General features: G+C 42.8%; 1 protein-coding gene across 12 annotated transcripts in view; it reads left to right on the top strand.

Annotated features, from left to right (window-relative positions):
• Fam110b (family with sequence similarity 110 member B) overlaps positions 1 to 24,103 on the top strand; it is a 135,940-nt gene that overhangs the window by 95,918 nt on the left and 15,919 nt on the right. For 3 of the 12 annotated variants that reach the window (XM_076563946.1, XM_042270885.2, XM_042270883.2), the window contains one exon: positions 22,213 to 22,292. The exons of the other annotated variants lie outside the window; for them this stretch is intronic. The gene's annotated coding sequence lies outside the window, so the exon portion shown is untranslated. The remainder of the gene's footprint in view (positions 1 to 22,212; positions 22,293 to 24,103) is intronic. 12 annotated transcript variants of the gene reach the window in all.

Genomic DNA, 24,103 nt, shown 5'->3' with positions numbered 1-24,103 from the left:
CCACTTATTCGGAAGCCCAGGAACGAGACCCAGGGAAACTGTAGACACCACACCCTCCTTCTGTGCCCATGATTCTTTTCCAGCGCTGTCTGTGGAGCAATGCAGGGAAATGGAATTCCCTCAAGAATGGCTGCATGAGCACCACAAGACCTGAAGCTCCTATTCACAGAAATAATTGATGATTTGAAGCTAATGGAAATTTGTTCTGCTTTCAGTTATCTTTTTTAAAAATAAAGAATTGATCAGAATTATTTATTTAGGAAACCCTCCAAGGTAGATGTTTCTCTATCGCCCCAGGTGTTTTGGTGGGAGAAGGAAGTGATGTGTATTTATGGTTTAACATGAGCTAAAATGGAAGACTAATTAGTTCTGTGATTATAAAAAGGGAAGAAATCTGTTTATAGAGACACTTTGTGACATTATTATACATTTTAAATGGTAGAGAAAAAGAAACTGGTTAAGATTCTTTTTGTTTGTTTGTTTTGTTTTGTTTTGTTTTGTTTTGTTTTGTTTTGAGACAGGGTTTCTCTGTGTAGTTTTGGTCCCTGTCCTGGATCTTGCTCTGTAGACCAGGCTGGCCTCGAACTCACAGAGATCCGCCTGGCTCTGCCTCCCAAGTGCTGGGATTAAAGGTGCGTGCTACCACCGCCTGGCATTAAAATTCTTAAAATTTTAAATCTTAAGAGAATCAATGATTAATTTAAGTCACACAGAAGATATAAGTGTTGGTACCATATATATATATATATATATATATATATATATATATATAGCATCGCACTGCTTCTTGAACTGTTAACATTTAATTGGGATGTAAGCAAAGGCATGTGCATTTCAATAATTTCTTACCCAATAGCATTTTTTAATAATTTCTTTGTTATTACATATAGACAATTTATGATTTCCTAAATGAGGTACAAAATGGCATTATTTACAAAATACACCACAATAACTAAATCAAGTCAGTAAATGTACCCATTGCCTCAAATATGTAACTTTTTTGTGCGTGGCTAGAACATTTGAAATTTGTTATTAGTAATTTTGAAATCTATGGCACATTATTATCTATATTCACACTGTGGAATACAATATTAAAAACAAATTTCTTCTTGAGATTTAGAAACATGGGGGAAAGTTTGACTCTTATTCTGGAATATTCAAAACTTGATTTCAACTTCATTGTTGGTCAAATATTATGATTCCTTTTCCTTTAAATGTAGGTTAACAGAGTAGAAAATTAGATTGGAAGAACTATTTTTTTTTCATTTTTTTTTTTTTTTGAGAAAAATTTCCAGAGATTGATGATGTAGTGGTTTAAATAAGAATATCCCCATAGACTCACTGTTTGGAGAGATTAGGAGGTGTGCCCTTATTGGAGGAAGTGTGTCACTGGAGTGAGCTCTGAGTGTATGTAGCCTCACTCCACATCCGGTTCACCCTGCAGCCGGCATGTGAGCACTCAGCTTCCTAGTGCCATACCTGCTGCTTGCTGCGCCTAAGTCTCCCTACCATGGAGAACCATGCTAGAACCATGAGCCAAAATAAACTGCCTCTTCCTGAAATTTGCCCGTGGGTTTAACCACAGCAACAGAAAAGTAAATAATACAGGCAATTATATACAAAACATTTAACTATTAAAGCAGCAGTGTTAGACTGTGCCCAGTATTTAAAACAGAGATATAAAAAGAGAAACAAACATGCCGTGAGGGATGTTCAGGGAGAAGAGTCCAAAGCACAGTAGCCAAGCACGGAGCTAGCTCAGGCTCTGTTTAGAATTTTATTATTTTCTTTATAGCATCATTTATAATTCCGTAAACTGATTGATTGGGCACTACTGCCTGATTAAAATAATTCTTAAACTTCATGTTAGGAAAATATTGCTTTTGAATGATGTGTATGTGTTAATCATAATAAGCTAATTTTATGTTTTATATTATTTACCAATCTGAGTGTCCCTTCTTGCAAACAGAAAGCAGTATTCTAAGTGTACATATTAGTGCAAGGCCAGCCCCAGCTCTCATGTATTGTTCCTCTCTCCAACAACAGGTAGGAATGGAGGGAGGTGTGTTATGTTCTCTCACTCATTCATTTAGCACCTACTTTGTGTTTGACAATGTATTAGGCACTTGCCATGTCTTACTTAACTGATTTAAGTTAAATAAGTTTGCCCATGGATATTTACAGCTTGGCTTGGTTACGTTTCAAGCACAAGTCATTGGTAACAAAATTTAATCTTGTTTTGCATAGTTCTTAGTACAGTTTCGAATTACAATATGCAGGTTTAAAGTTAGTATCTTCATGTCAACAGCTTCCTTATTTCTGTGAACTTGTAATTCATTTTTGTTTGAAAACTACCACCTTATAAAGAGAGAGACCTCCAAAGTACGTGTTAGCAAGCTGTGGCTCGTGAGGATGTTGACAGCACTAGCAGGAGCCTGCATTCGTACCCGGGAGGTGGTGTAGCCTGCTCACGGTGCAGGATTGTGCTGATGATCAGCTACACTGGGACCCTGGACTCTCCTCGTGAGCTGCACCTTGTTGGCACACATCCCCAGCTTCATCCTGACCTAGTCCCTCTGAGTATCCCCATTAATCTGGGAGTAATTTCTAGCAATGTGTTCCCAAATACACCTTCAGGTGAAATATTCATCTTTGTGAGTCCCAAGTGTTTTCAAAGGTTTCTGATGAATTCAGCGGCAGTCCATCTGGACTACCATAGCTAAAGACAGTAATCAGAGGGGCTCCACCAGCAGAAGTTTACTTCTCAGAATTTTGTGGGACTAAGGTCACGATGGCAGTAGACTGGTATCTGTTGAGGGCCCACTTCCTGGTTCAATGGACAGTGTTGCTGGGTCATCACAATGCATAGAGAAAAAATACAGTTCTCCTCATCCCGTTCCAAGGAGATTCATAGGACTCCTTGTGGTGATACTTTGTTTGTGCTGTAACAAATAAAGCTTGCTTGGAGATCAGAGTGTGGAGCTAGCCACTAGAGGCCAGGCAGTAGTGGCATACACCTTTAATCCCAGCACTAGGAATCTAATGCCCTTGATCCCAGTACTTAGGAAGAGGAAATAGGAAGTGATATGGCTCGGTGGAGAGAGGAAGTGATAAGGCAGGGTGGAGACAAGAGTTTGGCCCTTTCAGTCTGAGGATTTGGTAGAGGTAAGAAGTGGTTGTGACTTGCTCCTTTGTCTCTCTGATCTTTTAGCATTTACCCCAATATCTGACTCTGTTTTTATTATTAAGACCAGTTAGGATTTGTGCTACATGTGGTGCCCACACCTGGTGCCCACACAGTACTTTGGAGACACACACTTTTAATCCCAGCACTTGGGATCTCATGCCTTTGATCCTAGTACTTGGGAGAAGGAAACAGGAAGTGATATGGCTGGGCAGAGACAGGAAGTGATATGGCTGGGTAGAGACAGGAAGTGATATGGCTGGGTAGAGACAGGAAGTGATATGGCTGGGCGGAGACAGGAAGTGATATGGCTGGGTGGAGACAGGAGGTGATAAGGCGGGGTGGAGACAGGGTCTAGGCCCTTTCGGGCTGAGGATTTGGTAGAGATTAGAAGTCTCTCTAGTGGCTTGCTCCTTTACTTCTCTTATTTTTCAGCATTACCCCAGTATCTGACTCCAAGTTTTTGTTAAGACCAGTTAGGATTTGTGCTGTAGCTCCTCCTTCCTGGGCTGCTGGCCAGCGCTGCTGCAGCAAGTGTTAGATTTCAACCTGGAAATGTTAGCAGGTCACATTCAGACCACAGCAATAAAGGAACAAATCTGCACCTAGGAATGATTGGTTAGTAAAGAATGCATCCTGGCTACTTGCCTTGACTGTCATTTCGTGGGATTTCCTGGCTGTAGTTGTTTCAGGTCCACATCTTAGCTGAAATGTTAGGAAGCGGTGAAGGGAGTACAGGGACTTCCGGCGTCACCTCCTGTTTGAGAAGCCTGTGCCCATTTATAGTCCATGCCGCTTTACTTTGGGATTCTGTGCAGGAGAATGTCTCTCGGTGCCCTGCCATTGGTGCCAGCTGCGCACTTCATAATAAGTTCGCTCTGGCCTGACCTCTGGGCCAGATGTCACTTAGAGAAAAGCTCACTAAGAACTCAAATGCTAGAATTCGTACAGAGAGACTGTTTTCCTAGCATAGAACTATGACGTGGGGCAGACACAGACATCCTGCTAGAGTCCATCTGTAGGAAGGGATGTTATTAATCCAAAAGCCTTGTTCTTATAATCTATTCTTGCTGTTACTTTAGTGCCAGATAGATTTTACTGAATAACTATTTATAATGGCAAAGATACAAGAACAAATTGCATATTTTCATAAAGATGAGAACTTACTTTAAATACTATTGTTTATATATAATGTAACTAGCATTCTCAAACATGTTCACCCTTGCTCCTGTGGCTTCCAGCACCACAGCCAGCCTCACAGTAGCTTCAGAAACTTTGTGCTCTCCAAGTTCATCCATCCTTAACTCAAGCATATGACCCAGGACTTCTGCTGTCTCAAAACCAAAACAAACTTTTCTTCTTATTTACCCGAACAAGTTGTATAATTTAGGTATAGAATAGTCTCTAAATCTCACCAGTTTGACTCAACAGATGTTTTAAGTCACAGATAACTCCAATATTATAATGCTGTAATAACGCCAATCCTTATAATGCTATAAGGCATGGTAAGAGTTCGATAACAATATATTAAAATAGGATAATCATGACAGTACAGTATACCAAAAACTAAAGATTACAAGTTGCTTATTCCTGTAATTTTTTACTTCATCTTCTTGGGCTTCAGTGGATCAGAGGTGCCCTGTATTTTGTGACTGAGGATAGAGAGAAAAGCACAGCGGTGGTTTCATGGAGGATGTTCAGTCGGGTGAACCAGCCATGGAAGTGAGGGGCTGTTCACACAGTTCCCATGTGTTCATTCACTTCCCAATCCTCGGAGATGAGTAATACTTTCTGTCTTGTTAGAAATGAGAAACTGAGTTACAAAGAACCCGAGTAACTGCTGAAGTGGTGGAGTGTGACCTGAGAGCTGTTAGATGAAATAAGAAATAAACCCTTTCCTCCGCGAGTTGCTGTTTGGTCATGTGTTTTATTACAGCAATAGAAATCCTAACTAAGACAGTTTTGTTTTAATTTGAAAGGGAATCCCTATGAATTGTAGACCAATCTACTTAGCTCAAAAATCTGTGACTCATTTGATAAATACTGTGTTCTAAATATTCCATAGCTCACTGGGGTGCCCAGCCCTGTCTGGTTCCTTGGAGATGGCCTTCCTGGCTCATTTTCCAGTTTTTCTGTGCATAAGCACACAGATGAGTACACACAGACAGTAGCCAGGAGCAGAGTCCTAAGGTCTTCTTGTAACTTACTCTCATTTTCCATGCTTATACATCACTAGTTGTTGCAGAGTACCTTGAGAAATATATTTCACCGGTATGCCTTAGAGCAGAGAAAACTTCATTTCTGAACCCCCCCCCCCAAAAAAAAAAAGTGTAAAAGGAGTCAAAATACTACCCTGTTCATGAACTGTGTCCTCACAGTCATAAAGGCTCAGGATGGAATTCTAGCATAGCCAATTACAGCATTTTGAGTTTGGGTCAGTTCATTTACTTACTTGACAGATACTTGTGAACTCTGCACCATGTGCTGTGGTATGCTCCGGGAGTGCAGGAAACACAGCAGACCAGCTAAGCTGTGCAGTGAAGGGCAGACTGGAACTGCATGAAAAGCACTCTCTTATCCCTTCTTATCTCCGGAAAAGTGACCAGCTGTCCCCACCTGTGCTGGTTCAGGACAAGCTAGGTCACCTGGGAACAGGGAACTTCAAGTGAGGGATGGCTTCCACCAGATTGCCTGGAGGCATTTTCTTTCCCTCTCTCCCTCCTTCCCTCCTTCCCTCCCTCCCTCCTTCCCTCCCTCCCTCCCTCCCTTCCTCCCTCCCTCCTTCCTTCCTTCTCTCCCTCCCTCCCTCCCTCCCTCCCTCCTTCCTTCCTTCTCTCCCTCCCTCCCTCCCTGCCTCCCTCCCTCCCTCCCTCCCTCCCTCCCTTCCATTTTTATGCGCATTGGTGTTTGGCCTGCGTGTGTGTCTGTGAGGGAGACAGATCTACTGGAACTTGAGTTACAGATAATTGTGAGCTGCCGTATGGGTGCTGGGAACTGAGCCCAGGTCTTCTAGAAGAGCAGCCAGTGCGCTTAACCACTGAGCCCTCTTCTAATGGTTGATATGGACAGAACCAATCCTGGGCAGGTGACGCTGTGTGATGTAAGAACAGGCTGTGCAAGCTATGGGGAGCAAGCCAGTAAGCAGCATTCTTCTGCTTCCTCTTCCTTCCTCTCAGACACTGAAATTTAGTTGTCATGGTAGTTAACCAGAAGTTATCAGCAATTAAACTACTTTACATCTTCTTATCCAGAGTCTGTTTCTCTTTAGGTTTGTCATTCTCAAGCCCAGAGGCTAAAAGATATGAGGCAGAGTATTAGGTAACAATTGTTACCCTAGAACAGTCTCAAACTTCTCAGTACTGGAAGGCTCACAGCACTGGGAATCTGCTGCCAGGATTGCCAGCCTGCATGTCTCTGTCAGTCTTAAGGAAGCACAGCTGAGTCCTCCTGGGATGGCTGGAAGCTAAGAGTCTCCTTGCCAGTTTTATTTTACAGCATTTTAGTGCAGTTGTGTTCAGAATCCTTTAAGCAGTGTGTGGGATTGGGGGATCAATAGCGGGCAAGCCAATTAGAAAATCTAGTGAAATTGTTTCTCTAAGTCTGAAAAAGCAGAAGGCAAACTGTGTTATCCAAAGAGAGCTGGTACGACTCTATGTGGTACTTTCTGGTGAACTGCAAATACAGAACAAAGAGGACTTGGTTTAAATGCAGTCCCCAATGAGCTGATGTGAAAGTCAATATTTAAGAACAGATCAGAGGAAACTGAGAAAGGAGAAAACTGAGCAGTGCTCAGATCAGTTGCTGTGTGTAAGCTTAGAGCCAAGGAACAACAGCCTCACTGGGAAGGGTGACCAATCAGGAGGGGGGACACCACGCTCACTGGGAAGGGTGGCCAATCAGGAGGGGGGACATCACTCTCACGGGGAAGGGTGGCCAATCAGGAAGGAGACCCTCACTCTCACGGGGAAGGGTGGCCAATCAGGAAGGAGACACTCACTCTCACGGGGAAGGGTGGCCAATCAGGAAGAGGAGACATCACTCTCACTGGGAAGGGTAGCCAATCAGGAGGGGGGACATCACTCTCACTGGGAAGGGTAGCCAATCAGGAGGGGGAGACATCACTCTCACAGGGAAGGGTGGCCAATCAGGAGGGAGGCCTCCACTCTCACAGGGAAGGGTAGCCAATCAGGAGGGGGGCATCACTCTCACAGGGAAGGGTAGCCAATCAGGAGGGGGGGACGTCACTCTCACAGGGAAGGGTAGCCAATCAGGAGGGAGGCCCTCACTCTCACGGGGAAGGGTGGCCAATCAGGAGGGAGGCCTCCACTCGCACAGGGAAGGGTAGCCAATCAGGAGGGGGGACATCACTCTCACTGGGAAGGGTAGCCAATCAGGAGGGGGGGAACGTCACTCTCACAGGGAAGGGTAGCCAATCAGGAGGGAGGCCTGCACTCTCATGGGAAGAGTGACCAATCAGGAGGAAGGCCCTCACTCTCAGCACTTCAGTTTCTTCTTTGCTGACCATGAGAGGCATCTGAACTATAGCAGAGTCAGAAAAGGCATTATTTTGGATGAATTATTGAGCATCCTAACATCTTGGACCTCAGTTTCTTTATGTATAAAATTTAGCATCCCCCCTCATACCTCATAGTAGGAGTTACTATGTTAATGTCCGTGGGATAGTTCTGATTCACAAGAAGCACCCTGTACCAAGTGTTATTTCTGTGATGGTTTTGTAATATGTGCCTCATGAATATGCACACTAGTAAATATAATCTGTATTTATAACCAGAAGGGAGTTTTTGCAGTTTCCTTAATTATTCTCCATTAAACTTAATAAATTTAGTTTGTTAATGTCATTCTAAAAATTGAAAGATTAAATGTATTTTATGTATTTAAAACTTAGAAACATGTAAAACAACGTTTTTAAACATTGATACCAAAAGGATTTTGTCTTTATAAGTAATTGCATAGTGCTATATATCTCAACTTCTGAAAACATCTGAGAGATTGTAGAGTAAGAGCTTTGCCTGTGGGTAGATTCTGGGTCTACGCATGCCATTAGCTTTAAGTTTTGAAAATATTTTCCTTTCACCATTAATCTTTTTATTGATAAAAACACACTTTCCATAATCCTAAAGGACTTAGTTTATTTTGTTGCCTTTCTACTCTCCACCACGAGGATGGCTCTATGATGTGGTTTTCATACATGTGGTGCACAAGCACATTCTGTTCTGGAAACACCAGTTACCACTAGTGATCACGATGGCCAGCTTCATGCAAGCCTCAAAAGTCAGGAAGCCTTGACCTCATCTTCCTTATCTTGCACCTGGATCACTGTGGTAGCAAAATTCTCTTCTATTTCAGTTTAGAGATGACCCACCCCCTGTGTATGACTGTCATCGAATTTCTCATTATATGGTGTCCCTCCTTACCCTACTTGGCCTGTCTTCAGTAAAAATTATAGAAGGTCCACTGAACCAAAAGCCCTGCATCCCTGGTGTTTCCACTCAGTGATTTTGACTCACTGGCCCCAGCTCTGCTCCCTTGTGGTCTCCCCTACTGAACCATGACATATTTGGAATGGAATCCAGGTCTGTCCTGAAATCTTTTTCCTTATTGCAGTAGCTCCTGAATAAAACCAGTTTTTCCTGAGAAAGAGAGGACGGGGAGGAAAGGCAGAGACAGACAGAATGAGAATGAACAGGCACTAATTTGCAGATGTACTGACCCTGAGAAAGAAAACAGCTGAATTCCAGGGCACTCAGATTTCAAGAGGTACTCCTTCCAGAATGCTTCTTGTCCATGCTTACTTCTACACTGATATTCCTCATGGAAGCCATGGCTGTGGCTTTGTGCTGAACTTCGGGGATCAGGAGTGTGGGGAAATAGATGATATAGTTAATATGAGCATGGCCATGTCAAAAATCCCAGTGCCTCAGGGAAATAGCAAAGCCTTTCCCTGTCCATGAGCAGATGCTGACAGTGTGTTCAGGAAGTATCTACCACAGCTTCTACCTTTCAGATGTTTGCAGCCTAAGACTGCCATACTATAAAGAGCCCCTACAGAGACTAGCTAACACTGCCTCCTCATTCAGCTGCATACAATAAACCTACCTCCTTGTTCAGCTGTATACAATAAACCCACCTCCTCATTCAGCTGTATACAGTAGACCTGCATTCCTGTTTACCTGTTTCAGTAATCCCAACGCCTTGATTCAGGTATATGAAATAAATGCATTGAGCGTACAGGCTGCTGCTTCTGAATCTCCATCAGAGTGTGGCCCACGTGACCCTTTATTTTCTGTACCTGTGTCTGTGTGTCTGTCCTTTCCTCCATTCCCTTGTAACCTCATCCAGGTTTCCAGCACACAGACAGATGGCTTGTGGCAAAGAGGCCTCTAGAAAGACTGCACTGAGGAGAATATTTTTCCTCTAATTTTCCATCAAAAATCATCCAGGAATTGTAGCAACATCAGTCAACGTGTCCCAAGTCATCTGTGGATTACAAACTCCAAAAGTCCTCTTTTGAACCATAGAAGAAGTATTTGAACCATCTCTCTTTTATGGATATAACTTCAGATGTTGGTTTGGTACAGCCTGTGAAAAATTATTCCCCTTTGTTACCCTAAAACAAATAATAATAATAATCATGATGATAAATGAACAAGTCTGCTCAACCATGTTGTGGCAGTTCCACTTTTAGATTCTCATTTCAACATTGCCTACAGACATTATTCTTATCTATTCCTTTAAACATTAGAAATTAACATTATTCGTGATATTTCTGTGCAGTCAGAACAGTTATATCCTCTAGAAGCCAAGAAACAAATTCACTGAAACTTCTGTTCCATCTGCCCACTGGCTCAAGGTGCCTGGAGCCTTCATTCTCAATCTGATTGCTCTTAGTTTGAGATTGGAATGTCAATTTCTGTTGCTATAACAAAATGTTTAGATTGAATGATTAATTTTGTTTTGCTTTGCTTTGTTTTATTTTATTGAGACAGTAGTGTCTCCTTTAGCTCAGGCTGCCCTCTATCTCACTATGTAGCCAAGGCTTTCCTTGAGCTTCTGATCCTCCTGCACTGGGATCTTTCTGACCTCTCAAGCACTGTGATTATAGGCATGTGCCATCATACCTGGCTTATAGTTAATTTATAAACTGAGAAATTGATTTAAATTTTATTTATTGTAACTCTGGAAGCTGAAAAGTCCAAGATGAAGGGATAAGTAGATGTGGTATCTGTTGATGTCTCTGCTTCATAGCTTTGTCCTCACATAGCAAAGGGGCAAACACAGACTTGTCAGCCTCCCTTGTAAGTGCAGTAGGCCTGTCCATGGTGGAGACTCCTCATCTACTCACCTACAGCATCCACCTCTTTAGACCACACACCACCGTGCTGGACAGTCAATAGATGGGTAGGGGAGATACAGACATTTAGACTTTAGCAGATAGCAGACATGACTCTGTCATCATGATGAATAAATTCCCAGTGGAGACAAGACCTAACTTGAAAGTTACTTCTTTCTCATTACCAAGAGTTTTTTTGTTTTGTTTTGTTTTTTAAGAAATTGCTTTAAATATAGTTTATCTTCTCTTGAATCTCTATAGTCTTGTTGGAATCACTATAATGCATGACACATTGATGGCAGGAGTTCTTCCCACTGCTTCATTCAAACATTCCCAGGTTAGACTGTGGAACAAGTCTGGGATGTACAGCTTTAGTTGTTCCTGTCCTCAGCCTGACACTCGGCCAGTTATTTTTTGTACTTATCTCTGTTTATGTCCCCAGCAATCTGGTAAGGCAAGTCACAGTCCATTCATTCCTCTACCATCACTAAAGGCAGGACCCAGATTTATATAGGCTCCTTTTTCAGGCTCATGTAGCCAGTATACAGCAGAGCCAGGGTTAAGGCAAGGTCGTAACCACCTTCAAGCTCATACTTTAATCAAGAGGTGAACTTGACTACAAACAAGTGAGCAAGACCCGTATCACACATGCAAGTCCCTGACTCCATGGACACAAAGGGATTCTGAAGGGTACATGGACTCTAGGGGAATGGGGTGGGTGAAGAAGGGCACTGGTCAGAGTACACTTAAAGAAAGTAGCCAGGCTGCAAATGCACATAAGCACGTTGTCCTGTGTAACTCTGCCTTCTTGCACATAAGTGTGTTGTCCTGTGTAACTCTGCCTTCTTGCACATAAGTGTGTTGTCCTGTGTAACTCTGCCTTCTTGCACATAAGTGTGTTGTCCTGTGTAACTCTGCCTTCTTGCACATAAGTGTGTTGTCCTGTGTAACTCTGCCTTCTTGCACATAAGTGTGTTGTCCTGTGTAACTCTGCCTTCTTGCACATAAGCACATTGTCCTGTGTAACTCTGCCTTCTTGCACATAAGTGTGTTGTCCTGTGTAACTCTGCCTTCTTGCACATAAGTGTGTTGTCCTGTGTAACTCTGCCTTCTTGCACATAAGTGTGTTGTCCTGTGTAACTCTGCCTTCTTGCACAAAAGCACATTGTCCTGTGTAACTCTGCCTTCTTGCACATAAGCACATTGTCCTGTGTAACTCTGCCTTCTTGCACATAAGTGTGTTGTCCTGTGTAACTCTGCCTTCTTGCACATAAGTGTGTTGTCCTGTGTAACTCTGCTTTCTTGCACATAAGTACGCTGTCCTGAGTAATGTCTTCTGTGGAGTGCTTTCGGAGATCACTTGATATGTCGCCTTTTCTGTCTGTGTCGTCCCTCTTTTCTTGATGAGCTGACTGTAGACTGCACAGTGGTGACGTGCAGTGGGGAGAATACGAGAATAGCACACTGGCTGAAAAGACACTTATGTCAAGAGAAGTTCTTAGAAGGGCAACTTAGAAAAAGGCTCTGATATTTCAAGAAATGAAAGCTTTCATCTCTTTCCGCACTCTCTCCTTCAGTATTCTCTCCCCTCCGCTTGTTCTCTCTCTCTCTCTCTCTCTCTCTCTCTCTCTCTCTCTCTCTCTCTCTCTCTCTCTTTCTCTCTCTCTCCCCCATTTCTTTTTCTCCCAATAAAGCTCTAGAAAGGTAGAAAAAAAATAAATGAAAGCTTTCTTTGTAATTTATTTTTAATTGGAGCACACATATATAGATTTCTGTGTTCCATCTCAGAAGTCACTGCCCCTCCAATGCAGACAGGATAGGCAGTGGAGAGTTCCAGGGTGGCACCCATCTCACATCATTGAAACAGTGACTTATTGCCCAAGTGCTGTATCTTAAAGCTACTTTCATTTTAAGTACATGCCTCTGGGATCCTGGAAATTCCCAAGGTGAGAAGAGAATGGCTGTAACTGGTTTCATCTTAAACCTAGAGAACAGTTATTGCAAAGCCCAGAAGGGTAGCTAGAGTCCAAATCCACTGAGGCCTGGCCCTTGCTGGCAGACAATACCTGAGGTGAGGCTTTGCAGGTAAGAGCTGTGGAGTGCCTCAGGAGGCATCAGTTTCAGGGACAGTCAAGGTGTCGAAGGTTGGGGACAGAGCAGACACATGCTTCTTTCCTCTAGATTTGACTATTTGAGCGGAACTATGGAGTGAACACTGGGTGTCTGGATACGTCAGTGGAGGTTTCTTGACTTCTAGGGTGGGTCACAGACAAGAAATTTAGATGATTCAGTTGGTGTCATGCTCATGCAGAAAAGCCAGTCCTGCAATTGGAAAGTGACAGGAGACTAAATGAAACCAGGATGAAGGGCGCCAGAGAGGTTCAATGATCTCCTTTGTCCATGAGTAAACCCAGGACTGCATCTGAAATCGCTCATTGATACAGTAGCATAAGACGCCTTTGATGTGGGTCCAGAAGCCTGGCAGAGTTCATCAAAGCAGGGGAATGTACTTGAGTGTTAGTGAATATTCACTTCCCAGACTCTGAAGTACTCATCTGAAAATACTTGACTCACAAATGTTTGTAAATATTAGTCTGTATTGTAAATCATTTGTGAATTAATCTGCTTTATATGCAAAACCTATAGTCATACTTTGACTCATCTGGGGTTGGTTTTATACTTGAATTGCTGGTGAATATTCTAGAAAGCAGGAATGCTTACAAAATGTAGAATCTTTGTCACGAGCCTGCTTTGAAGTTACGCTTGTATCATTAGGACAGAGCTATACATTCCGGAGTGTGTTGTCATGCTCCTTTTCTGTCCAGGGCTTCCTGTTCATAGGAAATGCTTCCTCACCTGTCCTTCATCTTGTTTTCTGACTTAAAGTCACAGATACACAACTCTCTAACACATGTGCTGACCTTTCTGCATCTGCCTCTGGGTAATGCTTCGTGCATCATACCTCATCCTGCCTGCTCCTCTACTCCATGGCTCCTTTCTCAGCAGCTGCTGTGCTACAGCTTCACGACTGATTGCTGGACCTTCCTGTGTCTGCTCTTCTGGGTGAGATTCCCTCTTGCTTGGATGCCACGTCTCTTTCCTTCTAGGCTTATTCTGTCATTGTGCTGAGGCGTACCCTCATAAGCTTTCTGAGTTACAGTACCTGCATGGTCTGTTCGTGAGTCTTTCTGATGGCAAGACTTTATTTTGTCCTCACATTTGAAGGATTGTCTGAGCACAGAAATGTAAATTGATCATCATTTTCCATTAAAAAATCATTTCCTACAATTTTGAAGACACATGAAGTGCTGATTTTAAAATAACAGTACTGTCTCAATTCCTGTGTATCCTGGGTGGGGATGTTTTTCTCCTGAAACTAAAGTTTTGCCCCTGATATTCTGAACTTGTACAGTGGTGTGCCTCATTGTGGGATTTTTGATAATCTGGTTCTATATTCCCAGGCCCTTTCAAGCTCCTAGTAGTAGTTCTGAAATGGTTGCTCCAAGTCAGTATTGTTTCTTCTCAAGCAGTGTTCTTCCTTGGAGACTGGACAAGCTAGATGGCCTTATCATCATCTCCTCCCTGTATTCTGACTTCAGTTATGTTATTCCAGAAAACACTCTTGTTTTTCTTCAAACTTTATTTTGAATCTTTTTATTTGAAGAATATATTTTATTTCTAAAGTAAGTTTTTGACATTTTATGCTTTTAAGACCATTTGGTTTTATTTGGGGGCTTCAGTAGCTCCACTGATTTCTCTGGGAAATTTTCTAGGTCTTTTGAAGTTGTCTTCAAATGTCCTTTGAATATCTTATCTTCCACAGGCCTCTTTTCTTCTGTGTGATTATCTGGGCTCTGGCTTTCATGTCAGAGGCTCAGATCAGCAGTCCCTTAACACTTTAAAAAGGTTCTTGAGAATTGAATCAATCAGGAATCTCAGTGTATGAAAGTGGGAGCTACTGATGGCCATATGCATGTACCAAATGAAATCGTATGCTGCGCCAACTTTCTCTCATTTGGGATCCCCAACTTCAGCAGGAATCCCTCTAAAACTATCTTCCCAGGATGGGACAGTTTCCTGAGGGGACAAAAATCTCTTCCTGTTGTGTCTGATGTCTTGCTCTTGGCCTCAGGCGTGCTCAGCAGTGAACAAATGTGCTGTGCCGATGCACCTAACCTACTTCAGTGCAGCCCTTCACCCAGAATCCCTGGGGCTGCTGAGGAGGCTTCACTCACAGCTGCGGTAGGGTGGGTTCCCAGGCCCACCATGGCTGCTTTGGAGCTTCACAGACTCCATGTTCTCTGCTTTGTTTCCAGCCTCTCTGTTCCTTTCTTGCTTCCACGACCTGCATTTTTGGGGACATGGTGCCAAGCCAATGCTGTCACTTTTCAGCAGGACCTCGTCCAAACACCTAGCGTGTAATTTGTTAGGTTAGTTATGGCACACTGACCCACTGTGATAATATTGACTGTCACATTGACAGGATCATGAGTCATCTAGAAAACAAACATCTAAGCCTGTCAGTGGGGTAGTTTCTAAGCTGGGATAACCGAGGTGGGAAGAGCCCCCTTAACGTTGGCAGCACCATTCCATGGCTTGTGTCCTTGGGATCTGGGGGCTGAGAGAGTGTGGGGGCCCAAAGTGTCCATCTGTTTCCTGCGTGGTGATCATGCCTTCCTCGGTGCCTTCCTCGGACTGTGAACCTTCTCATCTTCCTTTTGCTCACTTTTGTCAAGCGTTTGGACAGCAACAGGACAGATGACTAAAACACCACTTTTTATCTATACCCTTGCTCTTTCTGCACTTTTTATTATTAAATTCTCATTTTTTAAGGGATTGGAGAATGAAATGATCAGCAAAAAAAACCATACTGTCATTTTGAATCAAAAGTAACATCTGGATCATTATAGAAAATAGTTTTTATGTATGTTATTCAAGCAGTGGCAGGCAAGTTCCTTAACTGTGTTCTGTGTACAACCTTCAGAGCCCATTGTGTGGAAAGAGCTGAATTCTGTCTCAAGCAAGCATGATCTGCTGACTGCTTTATATGGGAGGTAATCAGGAATCATTGGACTTATCACAACTTCTGCTTTATAAATAGGAATTGAGAACACATTTGTCAGTTGTGCCAGACTTAGTCTCATAGCTGTTGTGATTGTAGGTTCTGAAATACAGTTCTCGCCCCTCAGAGTCGCTTCAGAAGACAGAATGAAAGCAGAAAGTTAATTAAGAGTGTTTGTGACATGGAGTTCAGTTTTGTTCTGTTTATGAGAGAAACGTGTTCCTTATTCTAGAAAAGAGGAGGCTGGGATGTGTGAAGGAAGCTTCTCTGTCTGCTTCTGCACCTGCCTGTCTGCTTTATATCACTTCCTCTTCATCTATTTCCACTTTTATTTTGGGGAGAGTCTGGTTATTTTTGTCAAACTAGTGGAGGGAACAAAGGGGAAGACCGGGTTTATCTATTGTTCATTCAGCTGATGGGATGGGCCCTGGTTCTCCCAAGTAGATGCTGTGTGTGTTGGCAGAACCCCCTTATTCTTTGGGGAATTTAGTCACCCTGCAGTGAGGTGTGCTGGTCAGCATGTTTCTCTCAAGGCCCTGATTTCTCTGAGTTCACAAGACTCTCATAGGTTATGGTTACCATGAGTTCTAGGTTCCACTCTCAGCCTGCACTCTTTACCAGAAATACATTAGTCTCAAAGGCAAACATACAATAGGCCAGTAAGATACAGACTATGATTCCTGCTATACTGTATATGTATTTTTTCAGTGGACATTTTCATTATCTTTGTTTGTAGCCCTTAAATCCCACACTCTAGGTATGTGTGTGAAGAGAGGTGAAATATAGTAAGATGTACCCAAAACCTACAGAGAGAATTGGGGGTGAGGGGTATAAGAAATAATAGAATTTTTTTGTTATTATTAACAAAAGAAAAAAATGTCTGTTGCTGTTACTAGAACAGACTTTCACATGTAAATGGAGTGTGAACTTTCAGGATATTCATTATTTTTACATCTGTTTCTATTAAAATGATAACAATAAAAATACAGAACCTAGTGAGTGTTGCCCCAGCACTTAGGAAAGAGGCAAGAAGATTATGGGTTTGAAACCAGTCTTCGCTACAGAACTAGTTTTAGGCAAGTCCAGGTTAGACAGTGAGGCCCTGTCTCCAAAAGCCAAAGTACTGCATAAATAAGTAATAAATATTAGGATGTAAAACAAGTGGAGAAAGTTAAGAAATGCTAAGTATGCTGTCCCTGACTGTTATTCTACATGGATTAGAAAATACTGGGAAGTTTAATTAGATGAGTGATTTGTTCTAGGTTTGATAGTCAGAGATCAGTTCTGGGCAAATTCTCATCTTCCTGATTTGTTTAACCTCTTATCAACACATCTCAAGGAGCAAGCAAGGTAGTCTGCAATGAGAACTGGCTGCAACTTGAGACTGCTGGGGTCTTCTCCATGAAAATACTTGTTAGAAACATTGAAAGAGCACAGTGAATTCTGTGCTACACTGTAAGGTGTTTTCGAACAGTGACTGTTCAGATCCCTTGTTCCAAAGCCCGTCTTGTTATACACGTCACCTTGCGGCGAGGCATAGCAGTTCTGTAGTAGTACCTTTATCTTCAGTACTAGATGAAGAAGGCATTTCTCCCTGTGCCGAATCCTGACTCACAGTAACAGGAAATGACTTCCCTCGGCAACAACAAAAAAGTTTCATTTTAGAGCTTTGGAGTAATTTAATAAACACAGCCCCATCTTCCTGATTTGAGCAAATTTATCTATTTTCTTCATTCTTATGTGGATCACACTTTCTGTATCATGTTTGAGAATGCCTCGTTCGACCTAAATTGTGGATCCTTTCCTATTGAGTTACAAAAAAACTCCTGTTTCTTTTTTTTCTGATTGATTCTGTACAAAATTAACTTCTCTGAGTGCATTTCAGGGTGAGGGGTTGAGGTCATTCATGTTTTGGCCCCTGGAATCCAGTAGTCTCCGCACTGTTTGTTGGATAAACAGTCTGTTCCTCCAGTGAATTCTCGTTGAGCTTCTGACACGAGTTGGCTGTACTGGTGTGGGGCTGTTTATTCCAGTGGTCTGTGTGTCTGTCCCTCCACTGCCCTGTGCCGTTCGGATGTCTCTGTCTATGCAGGAAGTTTTGAAACCAGGAGAGCAACCCCAGTCTTCTTTTCAGAACTGTTTTAGCTCTTTCGGCTTCTTCTCTTTCCTGTATAAATTTTAGATAATATTTTGCATGTTTGCAAGTAAAGGAAGGGAAGGTTTGCTTGCTACTCATCTTTCTTCTCATTCATTTAGCCTACTTCTTATTATACTTTCAGTTATTTTAAAAAGCACAGAAATGAGCTTCATTGTGCTATCTCAGACATCATGGGCTTTGTGTTCCCCTCCATTTCCTGCCCTTACCACACTCCTCCTCCACTGGCTTCCTTCCTACTTCTAAGAAGAGGGAAATAGGCAGGTAGGTAGGTAGGTAGATATGGTTATATCTGTGTTGCTGGGTAGATGTCTCAGTCAGTAAAGTGCTGGCCATGCAAGCATGGAAGCTAAGCTTCTCTGTATGGCTAACTAAAACTCCAGTGTGTATGTAGCCCACATTTTCTCTATCCATTCATCTGCTGGTGGGAATCTAAACTGGTTCCATATCATTAGCCTACTTTTCTTATAATAGGTAATTCTTCTCTGTTTAGCTTATCTGACAAGATTGTATACATAGAAAACTTGGAGGAATCTACAAAACTTCATTTAAGTCCCTACAGCTTACAAGTGGTTTCAGCATTTGTAGGAAGATGGACATTAAAAGTATAATTGCATTTATAATGCTTAAAAAAAAATAAACTCCCTAAATGCCAGTATAATGAAATATGGAAGACATGCTGAAAAGGAGAAAACACAGAGAAAAAAATCACATTAGGGACTAAAAGGCAGCATAACAAACATGAGCACTCTCTTTAAACAGGTAACAAACTTAATGCAGTGCCCCCGCCACACACACACTTCTAGAAAGATTCATTTATAAATGATGGATTTCATTTTGGTGTGTTTCATCTTACAAAAAATCTTTCAGTTTACGTGTTTGTTTTTTTTTGTTTTGTTTTGTTTTGTTTTGCTTCTTGCAGCTGTTGGGTTGACCAGAGAAGTAATTTTCCCACAAGGTACTTTGAATTTCTTTCCATTAAAAATAATTTCTCTGCTGTAAAAATTCCTAGCAAAACTTCTGTGTGTCAGGTTACATGCTGAGTGCTTCCAGACTGTCTGTCACCTCCCCAGCTACCTTGGAGGGCAGTGCTCCTGTTCTCTTGTGACAGCTGGCAAATGCAAACACCCTGAGAATTTCTTAGTTCAAGGTCATAGAGGGAAGATACGAAACAGGATTCAGTCATGGTCTATGAAGGCCACTACCTTCTGTGGTTCATTGTTCCATGACCTTGTGCAGTCACTAGAGGATACTGCAGCCCAGATATGGTCAGCGAAGGCCAACATCTGCTGTGATTAATTGTTCCATGACCTTCCATGGCCACTAGAGGATACTGAGGCCTAGACATGGTCAGTGAAGACCAACATCTGCTGTGGTTCATTGTACCATGACCTTCCACACATTGCTGGAGGATACTGGGGCCAGACATGGTCAGCGAAGGCTGACATCTGCTATGATTCTTTGTTCTATGACCTTCTGCAGTCACTGGAGAATAATGGGACCCAGACATGGTCCATAAAGGCCAACATCTGCTGTGGTTCATTGTACCATGACTTTGCACACATCACTAGAGAATGTTTAGGCAATTCTTACTTTCATGAGTTATTTGCCCAGAAGAAACTAGTCTCTGAAAATCATTGCAATCTTTATATCCCTTCATGCCTTACTACACTACCAGGCACTGTTTGGCACATTCACAGTCTGGCTGGTGAGCTAAGTCAAGGATATCAAATGGTCCTACCATAAGGGAATTTGATAAATGCTTTTCATGGAAGAAAATCTCTCTCTCTCTCTCTCTCTCTCTCTCTCTCTCTCTCTCTCTCTCTCTCTCTCTCTCTCTCACACACACACACACACACACACACACACACACACATTTTATTTTATTTTTTTTTTAGAGTTTTGCTCAAATGATCCTTTCCTATCCATCAAAGAAGAATGACTAGGGAAGCGTCTGTCTTTTTTCCTGTTCATGGAAAAACAGACTTCGGAATGACACATGACATTTTTAGCTGTGAAATAGGTCACTTTGTGCTGTCTATCATACTGTTTGAAAAGGCTGTCATGGAAAAATGAGAAACTAGGTATTGGTAGTTCTTCGTCCACAGACTAAAAACGTGCTTACTGAGAAACTTTCTGAAACACACAGTAATGTCTTTTGATACTATTCTTTTTCTTTGTCTCCCTGGGATAAATTTCATTTGGTGGCTGGTTGTGGAGTAATTGACTCTATAGGTGCACCAGCATCGTTTACTAAAATGTTTCTCCAGATAATACTTGTAAATACAAGAAGACTCAGCCACCTTGCTTTTTAGACATAACACTCAGAGTAATGCAGAATGCCTTAGTGAGCCAAATGGATAAATGTATAAAATCCACCACCTATCTTTAAAGATTTTACACAAAAAGAAAAATCCGATACCTTCCCACTAGTGGTCAATAAAGAAAGAAGAATTTCACAGAAGAGATCAAACTCCAAAGCTAATGGAGGGAAAATATGCTACCCAGAGCATTCCCTTAGAGATTAGGATGTGGTACCCTATGTGGTACATCTCAGTTCTGAGCCTGGGGCCTCCTGCCTTAGTGCACTAGGTCCTGACTGGAGGTTTTAATGGCTTGGTTACTGGCCTGAAGTTGTTGGCTAAATGTTTTCTAATGCATTTTGGGTAATCCATTGTAAGCTGACTTATTAGAGGTAAATATAACACATCATTTTAACACTGTTAAGTATGAGAACATCAGCTCTTAATGTTATTAGACTCTCACAGACCTCTAGGCTACAGCCACCTGCTTCAAAGCCCCAGCAGAGCATGCCCAAGGAGTTTTCCCCTGAGGGTCTCCTTGGTGAGCCATAAACCCCCAAGAAGTAGTTTCAGAATCTGCACCACCAGGAACATCACACAGGTACATACCTGAAAACATCCTGCTCCTGTGCCTGAGGTCTGGGTCCGCATAAGGTGTAAGATGGCAGTCTAGCACAGAAGTGACTGCTGAGGCAGCCGGGGAGGACCAGCCAGCCTCCGACTTTATTGACCTTCATCACTCTTTCACCCAGCCCCCTCCCCATGTACCCCTTGCTTTAGTGCCTGTTTCTTCATAGACATAACCACTCACACATTTTCTTGCCATATTCTTAATACATTGCACTATAAGTATGACTTCATGCTTATTACTTGGTTTGGTTTATCTTTAAACTTCTGTCTTATGTTTTTCTTTTTTTACTCTGAAAATAGTAAATTCAGCTCAGGCAGTGAGAAATTTCAGAGTTGTAGAACATACTTGATGGGAACTTAACGTTCTTTTCCTCCTAACCATTACAGGAATCCCATCTAAACTTTCCAGGATGGACAGTAGGACCACCTTCTCTATATTGCAGAATAATTCACTCTGGATCTTGATTGTTTTAATTGTTCAAATGTTGGTATTCTTTTAATCTGGAAGCAGCCTTTACCTGATAGCATTTTCCACCATTCATTAACAACCTGTGGGGGTCTTTGCAGCCACCACAGCCAGCAGAGTAATGATCTGTGGGAGGCAAGAAGGTGATTTGATTCAGCACAACTCAGTAGCTGCTGTTGGTTCAGCTTTGGGAGTCTGACCCCAAGTAGGTTATTTTTGACATATTTAAGCAAGGCACAATTTGATGAAAATTTCCAGGTGATAAACTCAATTCCCACTAAAGCTTGAAATGTGACTACATCGAAACTCTTCATAAAGTAAATGTGACACCTTCTATAAAGATGGGTTCTGTAGATTGATGAGCTCCTGATAAGGATCTGGGGGAGGATCTGGTCCGCTGTGGTCTCAGCCACACAAACAGCACAAAGGTCACCAGGCTATTCTATTTACCACATCCTCTCCAAGCCATCTGGGTAGAAAAAAGCAGTTTGTATACCCCTCCCTTTGAAGGCACAACCCTGTGTGTCTGACATTCCTAGTACTTATCTGTGAGCTCAAGAACTCTCTACCTCCCACAGCAACAGAAGCCAATATGTGTACCTCGAACTCGAGCCTAAGTTGTAGACTGATGATTATTTAGGGTCACAGCAATCAGTGGTGAAGCCCAAGTCAAACCCTCCATACCCTCATACACAAGACCATCCCAGCCATTTCACCTTATGGGCACAAGCCACACTTCTGTGAGAATCCAATCAGGAAGTCTCACCTTGTCAGCTTTTAATTGTGTGCTCTGCTTTCTAAAATGTGTGAGGATGTCCCAGGATGCCATGGGCAGAGGGGTTACATTTGTCCCTTTCACATGAGTGTCTAGCACCTGGCACAGTGCCTGGCATGTAGTACCACTTGATCAGGGGTCACACAGCTGAATCTCTAGAAGTATTGGGCTCTTTTTGCTTAGGGTTTCAGATTCCCTATTGGTAAACCTGTAATCTGCAAAAGCAACACTCCCCTCCCCTGTTCTGTAGGTTAAAAATTTCATTCAGACCATTTGCTTTTGGCAGGAGACTTGGAGCAGATGGAGAACTAAAGCTTCCAGGGCCTGCGAAGCTCCGCCTGTGTGGTAGTTCACAGTCCGCACTAGGTAACTGCTGACTCACCCGGATGGAGGAACCTTCCTACAGATTTCCTTCAGCCTGTAGCCTTTGCACACACTCCTTCCCTGTGCGACCTCAGTGCTCTGAGGAATGGCACACCTACACCGCTCTGTCTGTGAATTCCTTCAGAACTGTCTCCCTGATGTCACAGACAGTTAGCTAATGTCCTGTTCAGTGTCCTGACACCTGTAACTCACTGTCCCTCCTTGTTCAGTTTGCAGTTGACTTTTCCCCCCTACTTCCAATGTGCCGGTCTCTTCTGCATCCTGTGTGCTCTTCTTTCTACTGTATCATTGCCATCGGCACATAACACCTCCCTCGCTTCTGCCATCTCGAAATAAATACCCTCTCCCGGTCAACTTACCCACCTCCAGCTGTCCCTTTATCTCCAAACCCCAGAAACAAGCCTTCTCTCCTCCACTGACTTCTGAAGGCCCCGTAGTTACTCGTTTCTGTATCACAACTCCTCCTGTGGGCATTGACAGCACTTTCTACCATGCTAAATCTCTGCTCTCTTTCTCTGTTCAACGCCCATTCCTATTCTGCCACATACAATACTGATTTGTGCCATACAAGTAAGCGCCATGCCCCCCTGCCTGCCGTGTAGCAGAGGGTCGGCCAGTGTTTTCCGAATCGACACCCACTCCCTGTGCTTCCTCTGTTTGTATATCTTGACTGATGTGCCCCTCCTGGGAACACATCTCCGAGGACTGAACTTGTGAGGTCTGTGCAACCCCTGGCTTCTCATGGAGCAGTCCTGGGAAGATGAGGCTTTTTAGAACACTCTGATTTTATCTGTCGGGTCATAGCTCTATTATTGTTTCCGTTGCTCAGAAGACATTTTAATTTCCTTCGCAAGACACTAGAATGTTTATTTTTCATGAAGCAGGATGCTGTGACATATTGAGAGCCCCTTGGAGAATCTCATCAAACAAAGAGGTTGTATTGTCTTTACATCATATTGAATTCTTTGGGCTTGTTTTTACATTTTCTGAATGACTCCTTGTCTCCTGTTTCCCTCACTACTTACCTGTGGCATAAGCAGTAGTGTTAGCTAGGGCTTCCTCCTCACTGTCTGGCCTGCCAGGCTAGGCCTGGTGAAAAGGCTGCTGGCCATACTCTGTCCCACTTCCTTGTTTGATGTGTCTCCAGCAGTGTTCCCATGGTAGCCCAGGCAGCCCAGGGTGCAGGCTTGATCTCGACAGACCTGAGGTGTGCACAGCAATGCAGCTCTGTCAGGCATGCTGCCCAAACTTCTGTGCCTCTGTTTCCTCATCCAGGTGGGACCAAAGAAGTGTGCTGAGCAGGATTGGACAGCCTGTGTCCTGCCTGGCATGGCATCAGCAGCTGAGAGGCAGCTCTGCTTGGCCGCTAGTGGGTTTCTCTGGTGTGAGGCTGTAGGGAGAGATTGAGAGGCACTGAACATCAGCTCTGACCTCTTGTCCTGAACAAAGAAAGATACACTTTTCTGTTAAAACACAACGGAAATGCCCCTCTCAATACACAAAAGCCAATCTACAAACAGCAGGTGGAGGGTAACTATCCCAAAACAAACAACAGCCCCTCCCCCATTCCAGGGAGTCTTTTTTTTTTTTTTTCTTGAATACATAGGAATCTGAAGCATTAAAGTTAGGAGACAGAGGTCAAACTGTGTGAATTGGCCTCTGTTTTCAGGTCTAGTGCAAGCTCTTCTGAGAGAACTGTAGTTTTTTAAATATTTATCAGATTACTTTTAATTCAGGCTCTAGAAGTCTAGGTGATGAGGATCCTCTGGAGCCTCAAGTGAGCTTGTACTGCC

This window comes from Peromyscus maniculatus, chromosome 2 (assembly GCF_049852395.1).
Source record: "Peromyscus maniculatus bairdii isolate BWxNUB_F1_BW_parent chromosome 2, HU_Pman_BW_mat_3.1, whole genome shotgun sequence".
Lineage (NCBI taxonomy): Eukaryota > Metazoa > Chordata > Mammalia > Rodentia > Cricetidae > Peromyscus > Peromyscus maniculatus.
Note: the sequence above shows the minus strand (reverse complement) of the source record. Positions and strands in the feature narration are given on the sequence as shown.